Below are 9,051 nucleotides of genomic sequence, written 5' to 3' on the forward strand. Positions count from 1 at the left end.
GAATTGTGGGTGGGGGGAGTGCATGTACAGTTCTCTCTCCACCCTCAATACCATGACTTAGGTGCACTTGACAGCAAGGCACCGAACCACCAACTTAAGCTGCCCACTGCTCAGGGGGTGTGTGTGTGTTCACTGCTCTGTGTGTGTGCACTTCGGATGGGTTAAATGCAGAGCACGAATTCTGAGTATGGGTCACCATACTTGGCTGAATGTCACTTCACTTTCACTTTCACTGTTCTGTGCATCTGAGAGAGATGATGCGAGTGACATCCTAGTTCACTCTGGCTCTGATAAAGCACCCTGCCTCTGATTAAATTCCCAATGGTGTGGAAAAGAATCAAATAATTTTCACTAAAAAAGAACTTTATAATCTTAATATTACTGATCAAAATTACTTATTATTTCATAATGCAAGTTTATACAAAGCAATGCTAATATACACATAAAAATGTTGCTGCAAGTTCAACACACATAACATTACTTTTTTTAAAGTCCAAAATGTTTTGTGATATACACTATCATTCAAAAGTTTGGGGTCGGTATAGTGTTTTTTTTTTTTTTTTTTTAGTTTTTTTTTACAGTTGCTAGGTGCAATTTTTCTCATTCAGCATTCTCACCTTATGCCAGTTTTTAGAGATGCAGAAATGAAACAGTTGTTGTAAGAGTGTACTAACCCTCTTTTCAGATGCCCTGGACACTCTGTAGAGGTGATTTGTCGCAATGCTTGCATTGATCCAATTGAATGCCATCTGCAGAGCATCGTCTGCTTTTAAGCTGAGCTTAAAACAGAGGAAAGCCTATGGTTGCATGTTGGAGGTCATGTTACTCATTTAAAGGAGTGGTTGATTGTGATTTTCACTTTTTTAACGTTAAGTAGTGGATAATGTTGCTGTTTGAGTGTAAACCATATCTGCAAAGTTACGAAGCTGAAAGTTCAATGCAAATTTAATGTCTACAAAAACGGAAAGATCAAACATAAGATCATTCGCCTGAAGCGACGATCATCAATTCATGCAGCTTGTAGTGCAGCAAGTGACATAACGCTCGTTCCCTTATTTCAGGGAACCAAGGTTACGTTAAGTAACCGTTAAGTAATCAATCACGCCACACTACAAGAAACAATTACATGCTGCTCTGCGAGCCCAGTGTTAGAGCACTAATAAGGGCCCTAAGGGACTATCAACATGGGAAGATTAAACCGGGATTTTTAAGTTATAGAATCTGGCATAGAATGCCGCTGGACCACGCCCATGAAAGGCAACTCTAAAATGTGCAGTTTTACTGTATTCGGGTTCCGAGGGGGTCTAAAAACCAGTTAGTATCTGGTTTGACCACCATTTGCTTCACGCAGTGCAACAGATCTCCTTCGCATAGAGTTGATCAGGTTTTTGATTGTGGCCTGTGGAATGATAGTCCACTCCTCTTCAATGGTTGTGCAAAGTTGCTGGATATTGGCAGGAACTGGAATGCGCTGTCGTATACGCTGATCCAGAGCATCCCAAACATGCTCAATGGGTGACATGTCCGGTGAATATGCTGGCCATGCAAGAAGTGGGATGTTTTCAGCTTCCAGGAATTGTGTACAGATTCTTGCAACATGGGGCCGAGCATGATCATGCTGCAACATGAGGTGATGGTTGTGGATGAATGGCACAACAATGGGCCTCAGGGTCTCGTCACAGTATCTCTGCATTCAAAATTCCATAAATAAAATGCACCTGTGTTTGTTGTCCGTAACATATGCCTCCCGATTCCATAACCCCACCACCACCATGGGCCACTCGATCCACAATGTTAACAAACCACAAACCGTTCACCCACACGACGCCATACACGCTGTCTCCCATCTGTCCTGTGCAGTGAAACCTGGGATTCATCTGTGAAGAGAACACCTCGCCAAAGTGCCAGACACCATCGAATGTGAGCGTTAGTTCACTCAAATGGCCTTATATTGTGGCATGCCTAAGGCACACGGGTCCAATAATCATGCTGTCTAATCAACATATTGATATGCCACACCTGTGAGGTGGATGGAGAAGTGCTCACTAACACAGATTTAGACAGATTTGTGAACAATATTTGAGAGAAATAGGCCTTTTGAGTACACAGAAAAAGTATCTTTGAGTTCAGCTCATTAAAAAGGGAGCAAAAACAAAAGTGTTGTGTTTATAATTTGTTTATAATATCACAATGATATGTTTTTTACTGTATTTTTGATCAAATAAATGCAGCCTTGTTGAGCAGAAGGAACTTCATTAAAAACATTTTAAAATCACAATGTTTACAAACGTTTGACAATTGCTGTATATACAGTATTGTTAATAATATATTAGAAATTATTTATTCCACGTGCACACTGTAATCCCATTTGTTTAGTTAAGGTTTACCATTTAAAGAAACTGATTGCCTTGAAGTTTAAAATCAATATATTTTTTTGTTCCTCTGAGCCTGATCAATTTGAGTCCACAAAAAAAAAAAGAGAACAATTTCTCAATTGTTATAAATCAGTTCAAATACTTTGAGTAGCTTCTGCCACTTGATAAAACTGCATAAAATCTAAAACACTAAGAGATCTCCCTTATTAAAATGTTACCTGCAAAAACACACAGACAACACAGCCTCAACATTTAATCTCCTTTAACAGTCTGAAGCAAAGTAAAAAAATGCTGAGAAAATCATATCTGCTCTAACTTAAGTTTTGAGTTTTGCTAAGTATAATCACATACGGAGTTCACTTTTTAAGAGTACAAGTACAATACACTTTAAGCAGTATTTAAGACAAATTTACTTGTTTCATTTAGTACATTTGATTGTTAGGTTTTACACAAAGTTGAAGGTAGAATTCTGTTACTAGCTCTTCAAATACTCTCAACCCTCTCAGTCCCTCCTCTTTTCCCAGATACTATGCACTGTTTAATTTGGCCTCTCTCTCACTATTCCTATCTACAAACACTGGTTTCCTTTCCCAGAATCTATGCTCCTGGGACAGCTTTTTAGTATATAGTAAAAATAATGTAATAATAATAATGTAAAATAATTATTATCAGTTACTGACAGTTGGTCAATGATATAAAAGTTTTGAACATATGTTAAGTGACAAAAATGAGAATGGTGCACAACTTTTCAATGTAATAACAGTAAATTTAATAATTGCATGGAAATATTACTAAAAATGATGTGGTAATAGTGAATAAAAACTATTTTCCGACAAACATCTTGTTTATATATCCAGACCACCACTAATTTATTGTAAAAAAAAATATATATATATATATATATATATATATAAAGCACTGGTATAATGTTTGAAACATGTCACTTTTTTCACACATTTCAGTCTTGTTATGTAAATCTCTGAAACCTGTTACAATAAAACAAAAACAAAAAAGCCTGTTATAATTACATACCATCTCATATAATGTACATATAATATGTATGAAGGCAAAACTGCACGTTTGCTTTTAAATTAAACAAAAACCACTGGTTTCTGTTTTTATTTGCAGTAATCTGTCATCCAGTCTCATTGAATTAAAGCAAAAGGTGACATCTCAACAGAACTGGCATTCCCATGAGGCATCCCTTACCTTAGTGATTTTACTTAAAGAGCAAATTTTCACAAAACAGGTAGAGCTCACTTCTGCTCTAGACAAGGAATGATTCGGAGTCAGCATTATGGGACCAGCACACGCTTGTATGAACTAGACTGAACTACATCAGGCTGATTCACTATATTGAGTCACCATGTACCAGAGTACCATGACCCCCTCCTGGATCACTCACAGTCTTAGTGTTGACATTAGAGGCTCCACAGCTGCAAGAAACGAGCCTTCAAACTCCAGGTCTAAGAAGCGTGTGACAGACAGACGGGCCCGGCGTCGGATCTCTAACTGAGCTGCAGGAGTCATAGAAAGGATTCGTTCCATGGCCTCTGCATAACTGTCTTCATCGCCTGCCAGGAAACCAGTTGGACAACCATCATAGGGAACTACAATATCCAACTTCGGACCACCGGATTTGTGAGCCAGAATGATTGTTCCTGCAGCCATACACTTCACTACACCTGTGGAGATGTGAGAGAAGATGAGCCTTCTCAGTGGAACACTCATGCAAATAAAATAAAAAATAAAATCAGAAAAAAAAGGTTTTTCAGTTGAGCAAGTAACTTAAACTGATAAACAAAAACATATATATATATATATATATATATATATAAAAAAAAAAAAACTATATAGACATTTAAAGAAATATATATAAGAATGACAAAAACAACAATATAAAAAACTAAAATTAAGGATATTAACAGAAAATATAAAATAAAATCTAATTCAAAATATTAACAAAAAATTTAATGTATATCAATCATACTAAAATTACACTGGAAAATAAGCACTATAGAGAAAAATAGTATCCGAATTTTATATATATATATATATATATATATATATATATATATATATATATATATATATATATATATATATATATAATACATACATTTTGTATTAAATATTACATTTTTTATTAAATATTAAACTTAATATTTTAATATAATACTGTTTTAATTACATTTGAAAAATAACTAAGTTAGATTTTTTTTAATTGTTTAATATTTAATCATTTTATTACTGGTCCATAAACCATCCACCATCTTTTCGTTCTTTTTTTTTTATGTACATCCGTACAGTTTTGCTTAGAGCATGAGATTTCTTACCGATACTGAAATGTTCATTCCACATTGTGTGCAACCCGATTGTGGCATCTGTTAAATCTTTCTTCAGTTCCTCAAATGGGATGTTGAGTTTAAACTCCACCCGATCTGCCAAATCCAGATCCAGACACAATCCCCGCAGCATCGGTACCCTCTCTTCATCTTCCTGGTTCCGACATCCACCAATCAACACCAGCTTCACGGTCTCTTGGCCAGCAGGCTCCACCCCCTTCCTGTCCAGAAGCTTTCTAAAAGCCTTGACCTGCAGTTGGTGGTCTTTTTCAGGTCGGAACTGACCCACAGAGACCACAGAGGGACACTTCTTTCTCTCTTTCTCTTCATCTTCATCCCTAATAGGGACATCCAAGAAGGCCTGGACGTCACATGGTGGAAAGACCACACTGGTGCGGTTAGGGGCACGCCACAGTGTCAGAATGTGACCTAAAGTCCAGGTAGAATTTACCATGACTACGTCACTACAGCAGCCAGCCAGGCCTTACAGCAGCGCAAAGACACAGTAGTAAATCACTTTGATGGCACTCAGTACAGGGTTACTGGAGATGTAGTCTGCATTATTGAACCTAGAATAAAGATATAGATCAGATTTCTATAGGCTAAATATATATATACACCACTGTGCAAAAGCTTGGGGTCAGTTAGACATTTTGTTTTTGTAAGAAGATCAATAATACAGTAAAACAGTAATATTATAAAATATAGTTTAAAAGTATTGTTTTCCATGTGAATATATTTTAAAATGTAATTTCTTCCTGTGATGCCAAGCTGAATTTCCGCATCATTACTCAAGTCTTCAGTGTCACATGATCCTTCAGAAATCATTCTAATATGCTTGCTTCTCAAAAAAAAAAAAAAAAAAAAAAAAAAGACCTTATTATTATCAATATTGAAAATGTTCCACAATGCTTTTAGTGGAAACTGAAATCTGAGTATTTGATGAATATAAAGTTCAAAAGCACATTTATTTAATAATACAAAAAACTTTTGTAAACATTTTAAATGTCTTTACTGTTGCTTTTTAACAATTTATTGAATCATTGAAGAAGAAAAGTATGCATTCATTCATAAGAAAAAAAACTGACCAAACATTTTTTAACTGTGGTGTATGTAAATTATGCACATGAAACAATTCATGCATCATACACAGAAAAGATGCATTTATAAGACAAAGAAATGCTTGTCAGAGACATTAAGAACAGATTTTATTTCCGTAAAGTGACATATTATTTGAGTGAAAAAGGATAATAAACAGAAAAAGGCAGTACTAAATTTCCAGTTATAATGTACTAGCTAAGGAATATTTTTTCATGCATAATGTTTATCTGATAAAATATTTTAGAGTTTGGCAATATTACTACATTGTATAATAAAAATAATAATAATAATAATAATAATAATAAAAAAATAAAATGGCTATGGAAATTAATTATATTCATTTGCATGACTTTTCCAGGTCCAGATATTACACTTTAAAATTAAGCTTCCTTATATATCCAGGTTCTTTAAATGGGTTAAAAAAATGATGAAAGGGTTCAATTAAAATATTAAAAATCTTTATTTTAAATGTTTTATTTTGTCTAATTAAAAAATATATATTATTCTCAGGCCCTATTGTAAGTTGGTTTACTGCATTAATTCATCATGGACATTAAAAATTCCAAAAAATATTATCAGTAGCCTATATGAGTTTTGAAGTCATTATGGAGTTCTTCTAACCTCTACATCAGCTACGAAACTAAGGTTTTAAGTCATTAAACATTAAACAGTGGAATCACCCATTCACGTTTTAATTCAATAACAATAATGTGACTTTCTTGACTAACCTTGGGTTTCTTTCTCGAACCACTGAGAGCATATCAGTGCTGATGGTTGGGTTGCACACAGCTTCCCACATGACAACCACCCAGATAACAGAACACAGGCAGAGTGAAGGCATAGCCCATCGAGTCAATGTAGAGGTCTGGAACAAACTCAGTCAAGGCCTCCCACCCCAGGAAGATGGAGCCCACGTGCTGCCCCAGAAGGGTGAAGTGTGGGTAAAGTTTTGCCTCCACCAGGAGACGATGCTTCAGGAACACAAACTTAACGGCTCGGGGGAGTCTGATGTTGAAGCGCCGCCGCGCTCCATCTAAAATCTCTTCTGCTGTCACGCCTTGATCACCTGTGTAAACCACCAAGGAAACATCTTGGTACCTGTGAAAGCATATGGGATTAAAAGTGTGAATGAATCCATAAATTATAAGAATTTTTCTCATGGTAATTCTTTGGTTAAGTTCATACTGAAGCCCAGCCCTGCTGATTTAAGCATTCAAGATAGCTTTAGTCAAACTTAATACATTTATATAAGGGTCAGTGACATGCAATGCTCACTTCGCTGTCCTAGGCTAATTCAAATGATAAGAATATAGCTTTTAAATTAAGAATGCCTAGTGATTCAACTGCATAGTCTTAACCCACATGATGTATTCTAGGGATTTTGTCTTAATACTTTTTGGTGTATGAAGTTAAATATTAACAAGGATCCTAAAGGAATAGTGTTAAAAGGTAGTCTGTCCAGATAATTTCTTTAAATATACTGTAAAATGTGTAAATTACCATGTCATGGAAAATTACATATTTTATAAATAATATGTGATGTAAATATTGTATACATTATTATATATTAATTATATATTTTACTTATAATATTCAGTTGCATGTAAGTGGAGGACATTGTTAATATCTATTGAAAGTCATGGTATAGTTTTCCACCAGCAGCCAAATTAAAAGGTTCAAGTCATGCTGATAACATTGTAGTTAGGCATGATTATGTTACAATAGATTTTACCATAAGTCTTCTGACTACTTATTACTTGCCAGTCTTTGTTATTTATTACATATATATGAAATAAATTATAATTGTGTAAATATTCTTTAAGACATTTTCTGTGACTACAATCATTAACCTGAAAATAGTCTACAAGCTTAGGAAATATACACATAACAATTTTCATATAGTATGAAATTATTTAAATTGTGGATTAGTATTAATGTTATTATATGTAATATTTATACTTTTGCAGGCTTTCACTCCCTATTTGACAATGACCCATAGATGTCTGGCTTATTAAACAGCACACGCTTAAGAGCTGAAATATCTGACCTGTTTTGAAGAGCACGTAAAGCGCACCACAGCACTCTCTCTCCTCCTCCTCCTGCATTACAGTACGGGTGGAAGAAGGCCACGGCGGGCCGGCCGTCCTGAGCTCTCCTCCTCGTCCTCTTCATCTGCAGCCAGGCTCTCACTCCCATGATGAAGAGGAAGAGGATGGCTGTCAGGACTAGACTCAGATAGAATCATGGAAACAGCAGGGACCACAGTAACCTACGGAAGGCAAAAAAAAAAAACACATACCATAATACACCTTGATGATTAATATCAGTTTACATACAGTGTGTCCTATCAAAATGCATACTCTCCTTAATATGAACAGAACTTTTATTGGCTCCGGTTTAATTTGGGTATATCTAAAGTATAAAAGTAATACAGCGCTTTATATATATATATATATATATATATATATATATATATATATATATATATATATATATATATATATATATATATATATATATTCAGATTTATATTATATACATTTTTTTTTCAAATAAATTTATTCTTTCATTCATTCAAAACAAAAAAATAAACTGAGCAAGTAATTTAATAAAACGTTCTTCCTGTGGCAGCAAGGGTTCAGCAAGATTTCAGTGGTTTTCTCATTTCAGGCATTGGCTTTAAACTCTAACGTTACACAATGAATAAATAATTAAAAATGTTTACCTAATTAAATCGCACAGACAAGGAGACAGGTGATCGTGCCCTGACATCTTCCTCAAACATCTCTCGTCAGAACCCGGAAGCGCTTACCACTGGTCGGATGTTTTGGTTTTATTACTTCTTTTGGCATTTTAATGGACGTTGGCAAACAACATTTTCGCCATCTAATGGACACGAGTCTAAATGATCATCTGGAGCCCTTTTGTAAAATATTTAAATAAATAAAAAATAATTAATTAAAATATATGTATATATCCTTGTCTGCCACCTAGTGTTAAGATTTAATTTACGGCTGCGTTCTAGCCTTTGTGTTGTGTTTTGTAATTGTATTGCTAATGACCGGCAAGGAGTGTTCCCTATCATAGGTCACTTCGATGCTGCGGTGACGTCACCACGTATGGGAACACCTCTGGTGTGACGAATGTCTGAAGCCCTATACCATCCCGCCAATCCTATTGGCCAAATGGCGCATAGCACCACCCTGCGCATGCGCACGCATGATATACCT

General features: G+C 35.2%; 1 pseudogene; it reads right to left on the reverse strand.

Moving 5' to 3' along the window:
• Positions 1-1,996: 1,996 nt before the first annotated feature.
• On the reverse strand, positions 1,997-8,634 carry LOC128015517 (GDP-Man:Man(3)GlcNAc(2)-PP-Dol alpha-1,2-mannosyltransferase-like; annotated as a pseudogene).
• Between the last annotated feature and the right edge of the window lie 417 nt (positions 8,635-9,051).

This window comes from Carassius gibelio, chromosome A1 (assembly GCF_023724105.1).
Source record: "Carassius gibelio isolate Cgi1373 ecotype wild population from Czech Republic chromosome A1, carGib1.2-hapl.c, whole genome shotgun sequence".
Taxonomy (NCBI): domain Eukaryota; kingdom Metazoa; phylum Chordata; class Actinopteri; order Cypriniformes; family Cyprinidae; genus Carassius; species Carassius gibelio.